Genomic DNA, 14,741 nt, shown 5'->3' on the forward strand with positions numbered 1-14,741 from the left:
CAAAAAAAAAAAAAAAAAAAAAAAAAAAAAAAGCAAACAGACACAAACAATGCAATGTGGCATATGCAATAATAGAAGCATGGGCTGGGGATTTAGCTCAGTGGTGCTGTGCCTGCCTACCAAGATCCCAGCACTGCAGAAAAAAAAGAAAAAGAAAAAAAGAAACACGGAAAGATGGCATGAGAAAACAGAGGAAGGGCACTTCACCCAGTGTGGGGGCTATGACATTTGTGAATCATCATCAATACTCATTGATTGCTTCTATGGGTCGGTCACTTTGTTAAGAGCCTTACATGCATTGTCATTTTGTCTTCACAAAAATCTTTTTTTGTTGGATGATGATGGTGGGGTGGTAGTGGGATTGAACCCAAGAATGCTTTACCACTGAGCTACATTTCCAGCCCTTTTAATTTTTTTTTGGTGGTGCCAGGGATCGAATTCAGGACCTTGCGCTTTTGAGACAGGCGCGGTGCCACTGAGCTAAATTCCCAGCCCCCCTAGCCCTTTTAATTTTGAGACAGGGTCTCACTAAATTGCCCAAGCTGGCCTTGACTTGCCATTCTCTTGCCTCAGCCTCCTGAGTAGCTATGCACTCTTATATTTTATCATCATTATTTGTCTATTTTCTCTCCCAATCTGCTAGTACCTTAAAGGCAGAAGCTATCTAATACAGCCTAGCTGTTAGCAAGTTGTCAGCAATGCATGATGAAGAAATCCATGTGTGGCCCACAGAATGATGGTGAATAATTCAAATTAGGTGCCAACGTTTATAATTGAGAGCATACACACTACAATCCATATTTCTGGCTCTTTTGGAAAATCAGAGTATCTACTGACCCTTAACCCATATTCCCACAAGGGAGGCCAACTGCAGCTGAACAGTGTCCACCTCTTTAGACAGGGAATATGCTCTCCAGTTTACGCAGCTCCCCTCCCCAGCTGCTGTTCTCTTTCTCACATTGACGGCAGACTTCAGTTGTCATATATCGTTGTACTTGAACTACTGTTTTCCTTTCTTTCTTCCTTCCTTCTTTTTCTCCCTCCCTCAGTACTGGGATTGAATCCAGAGCCTTCATACTGAGCTACATCCCCAGCTCTATTTATTTATTTAATTTATTTATGTATGTTTTGTTTTGGTACTGGGGATCAAACTCGGGTCCTTGCGCTCGCAAGGCAGGTGGCGGAACCACTGAGCTAAATCCCTGGTCCCTCTTTTTATTTCAAAACAAAGTCTTGCTAAGTCACTAAGGTGCCCAGGTTAGGCTTGAACGTGTGATCCTTTTGCCCCAGACACACAGCGTGCTGGGACTACAGGATCCTTGGGTGCCCACATATTGTTTTTCTTATAATAGAGTCACAGAGGAAAATTGTTTCCTAACTTCTTACACTACCTCCTGGGCAACTGAAGGCACCTAAATCTGTGAGGCCTGTCCTGGTCAGTAAAGAATAAAGCAGAGGGCTGGGGATTTAGCTGTGGTCCCGCCACCTGCCTCACAAGGGCAAGGTCCCAAGTTCAGTCCCCAGTACCAAAAAAACAAAAACATGCAAAGAATAAAGCAGAAAGAGTCGACTGGCACCTACAAAAGGCTGGTGGCACCCATGTCCCGGGCTGGGGTAATACAACCTTTCCCCATACTATAAACATTTTCTTTTTCTGCCCTTGCTTTCCACCAGGGCTGCGTAATCAACTTACTATGGCCCTGTGAAATGCTGCTTGCCTGAATTCAATGGAGCTCAACCCCTCTGAGCTGGATGGAGACACAGACCTTCCAGGACACTGCTCTGTTATCCTGAATTTCTGCCAGTGCTCTACCAACAAGAGCAGATCTGAGTTTTTTCAAAGGAACTGAGACTCCTTATTTCTCCTAACACTGCAAGGGCTGAGCCAGGCCTTTACACACAAGGAGTTTCACAAGTCCTAAAGGCTCTTTAGTCCTTCTTTTTTTGTGTGTGCCAGGGATCGAACTCAGGACCTTGAGCTTGCAAGGCACACATGGCGCCACTGAACTAAATCCCCAGCCCTTTAATCCTTCTTTTCTTTTCTTTTTTTTGGTACCAGGAATCAAACCTGGGACCTTGTGCTTGAGAGGCAGGTGGTGGAACCACTGAGCTAAATCCCCAGCCCCGTTTAGTTCTTTGAATCGCTATCCAAAAATATTAGATCAAACCACACAAAATCATTAATATTTGCCTACTATTTTCAACCCACAAAAAATGGCAACTTCATATACTTCAAACTGAGGTCTCAATAAGCTGCCATAGAAACAGTTTCAAGAATTCTCATTAAATCCTCTTTTGGGATAAGGATGCCAGAAACATGCAAACATTATTTGAGAAAGTGATTATCAGTAATACTTCAGAAAGGAAATGGAATTATATTAGAATTATATAATTATTATACTTTAGCAGGTAACTTTATTATTTATTTCTTTATTTTACGGTCCACACAAGTGTTTATTTGTCACGAGGAACTATTCCTTAGCCCACACACTGCTGTTTCACAGTTCAGGAACAGCAATAGACAAATATCCATGGAACTCAGTCCAAAGAAACCTTTTTATTTCTGTATCACTCTGCACTCTAAAAGATACCAGCCTTCTTAATTTCTTCATAATCTTTCATGGGATCATAATTTCTGGAGAAATCTGCATACGCCTTGTTAGGTCAGCCACACCAAACGTACAGAGAACTGCAACCCCCACAATGAACGCTCCCATAATATGAACCCGCAGAAGCTTGGCCAGAAGACCCTGCATCTGCAGTTTCATCACAGCAGGGGAACTCATGGTAGCCACTGTCCTCAATGCCAGCTTCCTTTACAGCTCACAGAGAAATAGCAGATAATTTTTTTAAAGAGGTAAAACATTTTAATTGGTTTACATTTCACTAACAAGCCCTTGCTTTTATTTATTTTTTTATAGTATTTTGTTCCCTCCCCCATTAATTTTAACAGTACATTTTGGGTACGCAACATGGTGACATTCATTATTGGGAGTTTGTACCTTTAATTTTAAATTTTTAGAGCTATTTAGAAGTTTAGTACAGCCCTCTCACTTTAGAGATAAGGAAACAGGCTCACAAAGATGAGGTCACGTTACTTCGTTCATGTTTTATTTATATGCCCCACTTAATTTAAAAAATGATTTAAGCTGGGCGTGGTGGTACACCCTGGAAGGCTGAGGCAGGAGAACTGTTCCAGCCTATCTGGGCAATTCAGGCCTTTAGTGAGTCCTGGGCTCAAAATCAAACATAAAAAAGGGGATGCTGGGGATGTAGCTCAGTGTAAAGATCCCTGGCTTAATCTTAGTACCATGAAAACAGAAAATCAAAACACACCCTCATAAATTACAGCAAATATGCCATATTACCAAAAGATAAAACTCTCAGTACTATGCAATTTCTCTGTAAATCTAAAATTGCTCTAAATATTAATTTTAAAGTGATTTGATGTTTTATGATTTTTAAAAATCCCCAATATGGTTGTAGCTCAGCAGTATAGTGCAGGCATAAAGCCTTGGGCTCAATCCCCAGCAACACACATGCACGCGCGCACGTGCACACACACGCACATTTGTGCCCATCCATAAATTTGAAATTCACTACAAGAAGAAAAGGTGGATCTGCTGGGTGCAGTGGCACACACCTGTAATACCAGCACTGGGGAGGCTGAGGCAGGAGGATCGAGTTCAAGACCAGCCTGGGATACATAGTGAGCTCCAGGTCAGTCTCAACTACATAGTGAGACCCTGTCTCAAACAAACAATAGAAGAAAAGTTGGAGACAGAGAAAAACTACATCAGGGAACTTTCTGAAATTGAGATTTAGTTCTGAATTTCCTCGAGACACAGCTTGGCACTCTTTTTTACCGAGTAGAGCAGGAAAAGATTCACCTCTTTTACACATTAATTTATCCCATAAACACTCAAGAATTCCAACTCAGTATCAGGAGTATGCCACACTGGTACAAGACCTACTTCCTCCTTTTCTAGGAATCAGACTGGGAAGGGCAGCAACCTTAATGAAGCCAATGAGCCCCTTGTGCCCTCAGAGTAAAAAGGAGCAGAAAAGTGACAAGAATAATGTATTTAGCTTTCCATAATATAAAATACTGCAAAAGTAATCCCAGCACTCTGGGAGGCTGAAGCTGGTGGATCACAAGTTTCAGCCCAATCTGGGTAACTCAGTGATTTAGCAAGACTGTCTCAAAACAAAAAATAAAAAAGGGCTAGGGATGTAGCTCAATGTGAAGGCCATTGGTTCAATCCCCAATAAACCCATCACAAAAACCTCCAAAAGAAGTATTTAAATAAAGTTTAAACCTGGCATGGTGGTGCACGCCTGTGATCACAGCACTCAAGAGGCTGAGGCAGGAGGAATTCTGGGAGCATTCCTCCCAAGGGCAGCCTCTGCTACACAGTGAGTTCAAGGCCAGTGTGAACTATATAAGCCTGAACCCTGTCTCAAAAATAAATACATACATACATACATACATACATAAAGTTTAAAAGAAGAGCAATTCCACCTAAATTTGGAATAGAGGCGTGAATGCTACAGCACTAAGACACTGATTGGTGTTAGAATACAAAAAGGAAAAATGCTTAAGAATGCAAACATTTTATTTCCTGAGCCAAGCCACTCTCTCATTGCTGTGTTGGCTTTAAGGTAGGCCCACAAACACTTTGATACTCCTTCCTTCAAGAGGTGTAGTCTAAACCAGCTCCATGGAATCTGTAATCTCAGCAGGCAGGGAAGCCGAGGGAGGAGGGTGTAGGTTCAAGCCCAACCTGGGCAACTTAGTGACTTACCAAAACCCTATCTCAAAATAAAAAGTAAAAGAGGGACTGGGGATATACCTCAGTGCAAAGGCCTTGCCTGGGTTTAACCTGGGTTTTAACTATGGGATGAGGAGACTCATTCTTTCCCCTTGAGTGTGGGATAGAATCAAGCAGAACTGACTTCTGAGACAAGTTCATAAGCAGTTCTATGGCTCCCTGCTTGCTTGCTCAGTCTCTTTCTCTCTGCCTCTCTGATCAATCTCTCTGGCAGAAGCCACCTGCTCTGTGCTGAGGACACGAAGGCATCCTATGAAGGGGTGCAGAGCTCAGGAATTGAGGGCAGCCTGACTGCAGCCTCATGAGAGATCCTAAGCCAGACAAGCTAGCTAATCCACTCCTGGATTTCTGATCCATGACAAATATGTAAGATAATAAATGATTTTTTCTAACTGCTAAATTTTGGGATTGTTTCTTGCATAGCAACAGATAACTTTTACATCTGATTACTATAAACACTTCCTAAGTAGTGGTATGCCTCTTACATTGTTTATTCTCAATAGAGTAGGCAGAGGACCCTCTAAATACATAAAACAGATGATGCCATTCAGAACCCTCTAGCCAAATCCTTATAATGGCCTACAGGGTCCTAATTATTTGATCCCAGATGCCAACCATTTTAATGCCACCTCCTATTCCTCTTCCCTTTGCTCACATCCCTCCAGCTACAGAGCCCTCTTTGCTGTGCAGGTGTAAAACACACTAGGCCTCCGTCAGTGTCAGGGTCTCTTCCCTCAGTTATCTTCATTACCTGCACCCTCACTAACCTCAACTCTGTTGAAGTGTCACCTTCTCAGTAAGCTGGTCCATAACCATCCATCTAAAATAACCAACATTCTACACAAACTGGCGTTTTTACTTAACTTGCTATCTGTCCCTAACTATTATGTGTAATAATCTACCAGATTGTAAATTCCACCAGTCCAAAAACATTGTTTTATGGAATGCTGTATTCCCAGCTCCTAAAACAATGCCTGGAATTTGACAGGTCCTCATTATTTAAGTGACTGAATGACTGATATAAGGACAGTAAGTAACATGATCCATATTATCACCAATAGTCCTACAAAATACTGACAGTTCTATGACCATTCAAAAAGAAAACAAAAACAGATCATGCTACAGCACTAAGACACTGACTGGTATTAAGTATAAGTTGGCACTTAGAGCACAAAAAGGAAAAATACTTGAGAATACAAATATCTTATTTCCTGAGCCAAGCCACTCTCTCCTACAGTACTTTACTCAAAATTACTTGCAATCTTCATTAAAAAACAACAAAACTTTATAGATAAGGTTATTGCCCCCATCTCACAAATTTAATTTTCTTAAAATTAAGAAAAGGAGGGCTGGAGATTTAGCTCTGTGGTTCTGGCACCTGCCTCGCAAGCACAAGGACCAGGGTTCGATCCCCAGTACCAAAAAACAAAACCATACACAAATAAGAAAAGGAAGGTACCCCAAAAGGCACATAACTGGTCAGTGGCAAAGCAGAGACTAAATACCCTGATTCCAAATTCTATGCTTTTCCCATTATATTAGCTGCTTCCACCACTCTGAAATCACAGCTCACTCCCAAAAGATTGTGAAATAGTGACCTCAAGGTCCACAGATTTTGTGGGGAAAAGAAGCAAAGAAAGGCAGAACGTTAAGTAACAGGATTTAGCAGTAGGACAGTCCCTGTTCTAGCCTTGATTTTGTCATGGACTCACTGTATCAATTTGGGAACATCAATTCTCAGTAAATTGTACCTCACAATCCTGGCCTCTAATTCATGGGGCTAATCAATTCGACAACCACTTACCAAATCCAAAGGCAATTTAGCCAGGTTATCACATGCCCTAGGGACAGTTTACATCTCCGCTTATTCATTAGTTATGCGACTCTGTCACAGTACTTTATCTGAGTGCCTCACAGTTTCATTTGTAAAATGTGAAGAGACAACCCATCTCAGAGAACACTGTAAATATTACAGACCTTTGCATGGATTCGTTTAGTGCTCCCTAACATTTCAGGACTATTCAGTAAATATTAGCTACCATTATTAGCAATGTGCTAGACCGTGAGATAGGATTTAAAAAGCAAGGCATTAAAGTCTAACAACCGAACTGTCGGTATGACAGAGGGGCAGGAAAAGTAGGTGGAAAGGACGCAAAAGCAGGGAAGTGAGGTTGGCTACGTCTGGGGAGGCGGTTTAGAAAGGTTTCCGAAGAGTGATTCGAGTTGGGTCCTTCAGCATTAGGGCTCCGAAGTGGGCGGCAAGACTGGGCCTTCGGACAGATCACGTGCAAAGCCACAGGCGCCCAGGGAAGTGCTAAGCTCCGGGCGCACTGCGTGAATGGGCTGCAGAGTGCAGCTCCGCCTGAGGACAGCCTGTGCTATCCGCTGGTGGACAGGAGGGTCGAGAAGTTCTCTTTTGCGCGGGCTGGAGCGCAGAGGGGTGGCGGCAGCAGAAAGCTGAGGCAGGCCGGCTGGGGCACTAGGACGCGTCCCAGTCAGTCAGCGGGCCTCGGGTTCCTCCCGGGAATCGAGAGGTCAGTGCCCAAACGGGATCCCCGGGGACGCCCCAGGCAGGCATGTCCCTGGGCCTCCGACCGTTAACTCGGGCACCTCCCGCCTACCCCTGAGCCCCACCTCACCGCGATCGGCTCCCGCGGATCCCTGGGGAGCTCCTCAACGTGGGGGCGACCGCAGCAGCTGTAAGGCCGGACCCCGGGCTGCAGACCGCTGCAAGGATGGCTCCCAGACCCCGCCCCCAAACTCCCGCCCTTTGGGGGCCCGCCCCGCCGGGTACTGCGCCTATAGGTGGACTGTGCCCGTGGAGGGCCTTCCTCCATGTTGGGTACTGGCAGCCGACTTACTCTAAGGGCCCAGAAGGGAAAGGAGGATTAAATTGAGATATCATATCCCGCGACAAAATGAAGACGTCCGTAGTCTCTGGATTCAAAACTGAAACGTTTTGGGAACAGGAAAAAACTTGCCCTCAGTCGTCACCCTTTCGTCTTCAGCGTTACATGTTGCGCATGCGCAAAGAAATAATCACCTGGTTCTAGATGCCCCTGCGCACTGCTGCACTCCCGAAGCCGATTACAACTACGTGAAATTTAAGGGAGCTCTATTAGATAAAACCTGAAGGCTAACAATTTTAGAGTTTTCTTACCTTCGGACCCTGTTGCTACTGGCAGCCTTCACGCAGCATAAACACAAGATAGTTACTTAATGCTTAATGCTTAATGTTGGAACACTCAGCACTTTGTTTCATGTACATAACCTCTGTTCATTGTTACCTTTGCCTGAATAACCTCAGCAACAAGGCCTGGTACCAAATAGATGCCCAGTAAATTTGAGTGAATTAATGGATGGGTGAAAGCATAGAAGGAGTGAAACAGTCAAGCCTTCAAGACTCAGTCCAAAGGGACCGTGAGAGATGAATACTTTGTTAGGAACTATAGCTTTCTCATGTGAAAACCAAAAAAGGTCTTAGTAGCTACTTTGAGAAAAAGAGAACACAAGTGGGAAATGGGGGCGGTAACTCATTCTGAAAAGTAAATTACATGATGCAAAGAATTAGCTGTGAGGGATGCATCTTAGAAAAATAAACCCACGATAAGACCTATTCAAGAATATTCCCTGCTACAGTATTTGAAATGAAGAAAAACAACCAAAATATTTCAATTCCAAACTCTTCTTTTGTTTTTTTGTTTTTGTTTTTTTGAGGGTCTCAGTATGTAGTTGAGACTGACCTGGAACTCACTATGTAGTTCATGCTGGTCTCGAACTCATAGTGATCCTCCTGCCTCAGCCTCCTGAGTGCTGGGATTATAGGCATGAGCCACAACGCCTGGCTTGTTTCTTTGTTTTTAAGACAGGATCTCACTATGTAGTTCAGGCTGTCCTTGAACAAGCTATGTAGCCCAGGCTGACCTTGAACTCATAGAGATTCTCCTGCCTCAGCCTCCCAAGGGCTGGGACTAGAGGCATGCACCACCACTCCCAGATTCAAATATTTATTAAACATCTCTTATGTTATATTGTTGGATAGTAACATTAGTTCAACAGCAAGTTGGAAATTGTGTTAAAATACAATAAAGTAGAGGGGTAACTTTAGTGGCCAACAAGGCTGGGATGAGAGAGGCGATGGATCTGTTGAAAGGAAACCAATCCCTAGGCCCCTTCAGGTTTCTTCCCTTATTCCTTAAATAGACTTCTGGAAATGTGCCTTTTACCTGAACCCACTTGGAGGGTTCTAATATGGATCCTAAACCCAGCTTTGCTCATTAGTTTATATTCCTCCCACATCATGCCAAAAGGTAGCCTAATTGTTTGCCTTTTTGTTGTTATTCTATTTTTGGTTTGCCTTTTTTTTATTGACTTTCTTTTTTAAAAATTATATACATGAAATTTCAAAGTGAAGTCCTAAAGTAGAACATTTTCCATAGTAGCCTAAAAAAGCTTCGAAGTTCTTAACTTCCTTCTCCATTGCAAGAATGCAGAGGGGTCAAGAGAGTGGAGGACACAGAATGTGGAGGCGATATTTCTGGCTGTGAGTCCCTACCTTCCTGTTGGAAGACTGACTGGCAACTGCCTTTAACTACTGGGGCCGGGTCACTGGGGGTGGGGGCCTCCATGAGGGTTTGGGGTGCTGAATCTCTCACGGTCACAGTCGGGGGACCTGGTGATTGGGACCGGCTGCCTGCCTGGGAAACCATCAACAAGATGCAAAACACCTGCTGACTGCTTTGTTGGCAGGCCCAGGAGAGCACATTTCTACTCTGTTCTACTCTGTTGGTGTCGGTCTACTGTCCCGGAGTTGTTCAGGGAGTGTTTTCTGGAGGGTGGATGTGGGCTGAATGAGAGAGTAAGCAAGCCTGCGTAGACCCATTACAAGTCCTGCTCAGCAGGGCTCCTGGAGGAGTAAGGGGAATAAGAAAGTAGGCAAATGGTCACTGGTCATAGCGATGTCTTTTGCTTAGGGAGCTATAAGAGAGGAGCCCAGCAGGGACCCTCTGAGAGCTACTAAAAGCATGTTTTTTTGATGATGGACAAAGATGTTGTTAGACATTTGTGAGAGCCAGAAAGCACAGAGCCAAGTGCAGTAGATTTTCCCTTTCTTCCTTGCCATGTCAACACCTGGCGTGACTGAAATGTGCTGGGGATGGCATAAGGAAAAATGAATTCAAAAACCCATCCTTTTCCCTCTGGCTTCAAACTAACCTTCTGAAGCAGAGCTGGGACTGCCAAGAAGTACAGTTTCTTTTAGTAGATTATAAGCCACTTGCTGCTGTCGACCTGTGTCTATCCATTCACCACTAGATACATATTGACTGAGCAATCATGTGCCAAATCCTGAGCCAGACGCTGGGAAGAACTCAAAGAACAATGATACATAGATCCTTTCTACAGCCTTAGTTCAGAAATTCACAAGAGAGGCAGGGGAGGAGACAAATATTTCACACACATACACTTTGTCCTGTAAAGAGAGAGGAGCTGGCTGCATGGGAGCAGACATTATACCTTGATTGTGAAGGATAAAGGTGTTGAGTGGACAAAGCAGGGGGGTATTCCAAGCAGAGTGTGTGCAAGGGCACAGTGGCAGCCAACGACATAGGATGCTTGGGAAATGCCAGAAATTGCCTATGGGATCTCTTCTTGCTAATTCCACCAGTTGCTTGGATTTTGTGATTCTCCTTGGACTAAATAGTTAGACAATAAGATCATCCCCTCTATTAGCTGAATATTTTCTCCTTGTTCCTGCCCCTGCCTTCAGTGGGCAGATTTCTTTCCAGTCCCAGTCCCTTCCCGCTGACCTAGGGAGGCTCTGAGTGACCACCAGCCTGATGCTTTTGAAGGAAGCAGTTTCTTTTCAGCACTTGGCCAATAAATGATGGTTGGTTACAGCTCTCACAGGACCAGGTCCCTTCCTCTTAAAAATGGGACCTTAGTTTTATTCAAACCTGAGAATTTAGCTGCTGCCTCATGTGACGAGCAACTATGTGCTGAGGTCCTGGACAGGAACCAAGAAGAGGAAGATGGCAGAAAGCAGGCTGGGCTTGTGTCAGACATACTCACCTGGGTTTGAACTCTGGGTTTAGCCTTGCGTTTTTTTTTTTTTTTTTTTTTTTTTTTTTTTTTTTTTTTGGTACCAGGGATCAAACTCCGGTCCTTGAGCCTGCAAGGCAGGTGGCAGAACCACTGAGCTAAATCCCCGGCCCTAGCCTTGTGTCCTTTAGCAAACCACTTCCCCTCTCTCGGTTTCCCATTCCTCAGTTGGAAAATAGGGGTAAAAATCCATATCTCCCAGGGTTCTTATATGCAGAATGGGAGATGGAATTAGATGGAGGAAGGAATGGAGGTTTCTGAGTCAAGGATGACAAGGTTTCCAGGTCCTTAACAGGGTTATCACTGGGGAGAGATTGGAGTGGGTAGGAAGAGTGTGATTTTTCTTTTTTAATTCTATAAATGTTGGTAAGAGAGAATAGGGAGGATGGGTACGATCAAAGCACATTTTATGCACGTATGAACATGAAAAATAAAACCCATTACTCTGTATAATTAGCATGTACTAATAACTATAATAATTAAAAGAATGTCAGTGAAAAATATGTGGCTATTTTGTTCACACACTCCCAGCTGCAACAGACAGAAACACACACACAATTTCCAGTCCCGATTTTAGTACTGTGCCATACTTGCAGCCTGGCAGAAGGGCCCACTCTTAGGCATTGCAGTTCCCAGGGAGTTCAGCAGGGGGAGTCACTGGAAACCTGCCTTGAGCAAGGGCTGCTCCTGAGGAGTTGGAAGACAGAAACCAGATGGCTGGAGTGAACAGAACCAGAGGTGTCTGCTCTTGGCAGGGCCCTGTAGGCTCCCCTGCGTGAGGACAGCCGAGGCACCACAGATTAAAAGCAGCACAGATGTAAGGTTAGGCACTCTGGGCTCAACTCTCAACCAGCCACTGCCTGTCGGCTGTTCACTCTTCCTTTGCTATGGGAAGAGCACTGGATTCACTCAGGTGCCTGGGTTCAGTCCTAGCTCTGTCCTTTCTACTTCTGTGACCTTGTGCCAGTCACTTAATTTCTCTGAGACTCAATTTTCCATTTATGAAATTATATTACTAATTCAATTTTCTGGTACCAGGGATTGAATAACAATGCAATTTTTAAAAAGGCTATGATATTTGGAGCACCTGCTATATGCTACTCATGGAGAGAAAGATGCTTTATACATGAAAATGTGTTTAGTTCTAACAACTGTTCAGTGAAGCGTGTATTTGTATTGTAATTTTTGGAGTAAAGAAACATTCATCCCAGGCACGGTGGTACACATCTCCAACACTCTGGGAGGCCGAGGAAAGAGGACAGCAAGTTTGAGTCCAGGCTGAACAATTTAGTGACTTAGGGAGACCCTGCCCAATTTAAAAATTTTAAAAGGTCTGGGGATGTAGCTGTAGCTCAGTGCGGAGGCCCTGGGTTCTATTCCCAGTACCACAAAATATATATAAATAAGATTCAGAGAAATTATTTTTTAAAGTGTAAATAATATCTGACATTTATGTAGTACTTATTGTGCATGAGGCACTGTTGTTTGCTTCTTTGGTGAGAGGTGGTCTTATCACGTAGCCCAGGCTGGCCTTGCACTAGAGATCCTCCTGCTTCAGCTCCCCTCTCTGCCCTACTACTGAGACTGCAGACAGACAGTCCTGCATGCCACGCTGTCATAAGAACCTTATTTACAACCACCCTACGAAGGAGGTTTTCATATTATTATTGAACTGAGTCACAGGGAGATTAAATCTCAGGTGGTGAATTGGGGAGCCAGAATTTGAAGCGTGATAAATGTTTAAAAGTTTATTACAGTAAAGGACATTTTGCTGTTAATCTCCCTCAAAATACCGCGCCCCCTGAACGCACTAATCCCGTTGTTCTTGCCACTTTCTGAAGTCCTCTTTTAGTCGCACTGTCATGGCTGCTTCGAAGTCCTGAATCTGTTTAAAATCTTTCCTTTTTTTTTTTTTTTTTTTTTTTTTTTTTTTTTTTTGGTACCGGGGATTGAACTCAGGTCCTCGTGCGTGTGAGGCAGGTGCCAGAAGCACTGAGCTCAATCCCTGGCCCTTTCATGATCATTTTTTCTTTGGGGAGGAGCCCCAAATTGCACGGTGTGAGAGCCAGTGAACAAAGTGGGTGAGAATACACTGTAATGTTTTGGGGGATTGTTTGTTTATTTGTTTTGTTTATTGGGGTTGTTTTTGTTTTTGTTTTTTGAGACAGGGTCTCACTATATAGCCCAGGCTGGCCTCATACTTGCAGTGATCCTCCTGCCTCAGCCTCCCAAGTGTTGGGATTACAGGTGTGTGCCTCATGCCCAGTTTCACATCATAGTGTTTTTATAAATCTTGTCTTTCTGTTGAATGGAATTTAGCAGCAGCTTTCACCATATTTTTAAAAATCATACCTCATGGGCCAGGGATTTAGCTTAGAGGTTCTGCTGCCTGCCTTGCAAGCGTGAGGACCCAAGTTCGATCCCCAGTACCAAAAAAATCATACCTCATAAAGACACTCATGAAAGAGAACTTCCAGAGCTTCTTCAGAAAGTGATGAGAATAGGCTAAGGATGGTGATGCAAGCCTGTAATCCCAGCACTCAAGAGGCTGAGGCAGGAGGATCATTGCAAGTTTGAGGCCAGCCTGAGCGATAGAGTGAGTTCAAGGCCAGCCTGGACCACATAGCAAGACCCTGCCTCAAAAAACAAAACAGGCCGCGCGTGGTAGCACATGCCTGTAATCCCAGCACTCAGGAGGCTGAGGCAGAAGGATCGCTGTGAGTTCGAGACCAGCCTGGGCTACCTAGTGAGTTCCAGGTCAGTCTCAACTACATAGTGAGACCCTGTCTCAAAAAACCAAAAAAAAAAAAAAAAAGTAAGTGACAAGAAAGATAGGACACGTGTGTTCAAAGTGAAGGAAGATCATTTGAGGTGGAAGAATGGCAATATGTGTTTTACTGTGGTACAATTTTTAAATTTAAACATTCACTGTGTGTGTGTGTGTGTGTGTGTGTGTGTGTATACCTGGGACCAAACTCAGGACCTTGCACTTGTGAGGCAGATGTGGTGAGCTACATCCCCAGCTCACCATACATTTTGGTCATTCCTTGTTCCCTTCTGCTTAAAATTCTCCACTGGATTTCTCACTGCACTAAACATAAAATCTAATACCCTTTCATGTCTTGGAAGGTTACTGATGATGTACTTTCAGCATGACCTGACCTCATCTCCTACCTTTACCTCCTGGCTCCTGCTTTAGCCACTCCAAATTCTCTTGGTTCCTCGAGTATACCCAGCACACTCCTCAGGGCCTTTGCACTTGCTGTCACTGCCACTTGGAATGATCATTCCACAGACCTTCGCATGGCTCTTTTCCTCACCACATCTGGGTCTCCGCTCAAATGTCACCCTCTCGGGGGCATTCCTATCTAAAATAGACACTCTTCTGCCCCGCTTGATTTTTCCACACAGCACTTACAATTTTTTGAAATTTTTCATTTATCTATCTCTTCCACCAGAATGTTTCACAGACTTTGATGTCTCATCCATTGCTATACAGCCAGTGCCCATTTGCTGAATAAGTAAGTAAATACATGAATGAATACCCAGGTTACTCAACTGGTAAGTGGCAGAGCTGGGACAAAAGCCGCACTGTCTCATCCTGGAGCCTATGCTCTTAGCTTCTATGTTGTGCTGCGCTGACTCATGAAGAGATCTCAGAAGATTCAGACAGCATAATGAATGTGAAAGCCTTTTGAATATTCTTAAGTGCTTGAAAAAGAAGCAAATTCTTCTTCTTTAGTTCACTATTTTCTCATCCAGTAATGCTCTGATTACTGGGTTTATAAGGGTGTTTTGTGGGGTGTCAAT

At 43.9% G+C, this 14,741-nt stretch overlaps 1 protein-coding gene and 1 pseudogene across 1 annotated transcript in view; both read right to left on the reverse strand.

The window, feature by feature from the left end:
• Cep250 (centrosomal protein 250) overlaps positions 1 to 7,629 on the reverse strand; it is a 48,230-nt gene extending 40,601 nt beyond the window's left edge. Inside the window, exon 1 of the mRNA XM_033767103.1 lies at positions 7,472 to 7,629. The gene's annotated coding sequence lies outside the window, so the exon portion shown is untranslated. The remainder of the gene's footprint in view (positions 1 to 7,471) is intronic.
• Positions 2,569 to 3,463, reverse strand: LOC104873341 (annotated as a pseudogene).
• Positions 7,630 to 14,741: the final 7,112 nt, after the last annotated feature.

This window comes from Fukomys damarensis, unplaced genomic scaffold (genome assembly GCF_012274545.1).
Source record: "Fukomys damarensis isolate Sample0158 unplaced genomic scaffold, DMR_v1.0_HiC HiC_scaffold_22, whole genome shotgun sequence".
NCBI lineage: Eukaryota > Metazoa > Chordata > Mammalia > Rodentia > Bathyergidae > Fukomys > Fukomys damarensis.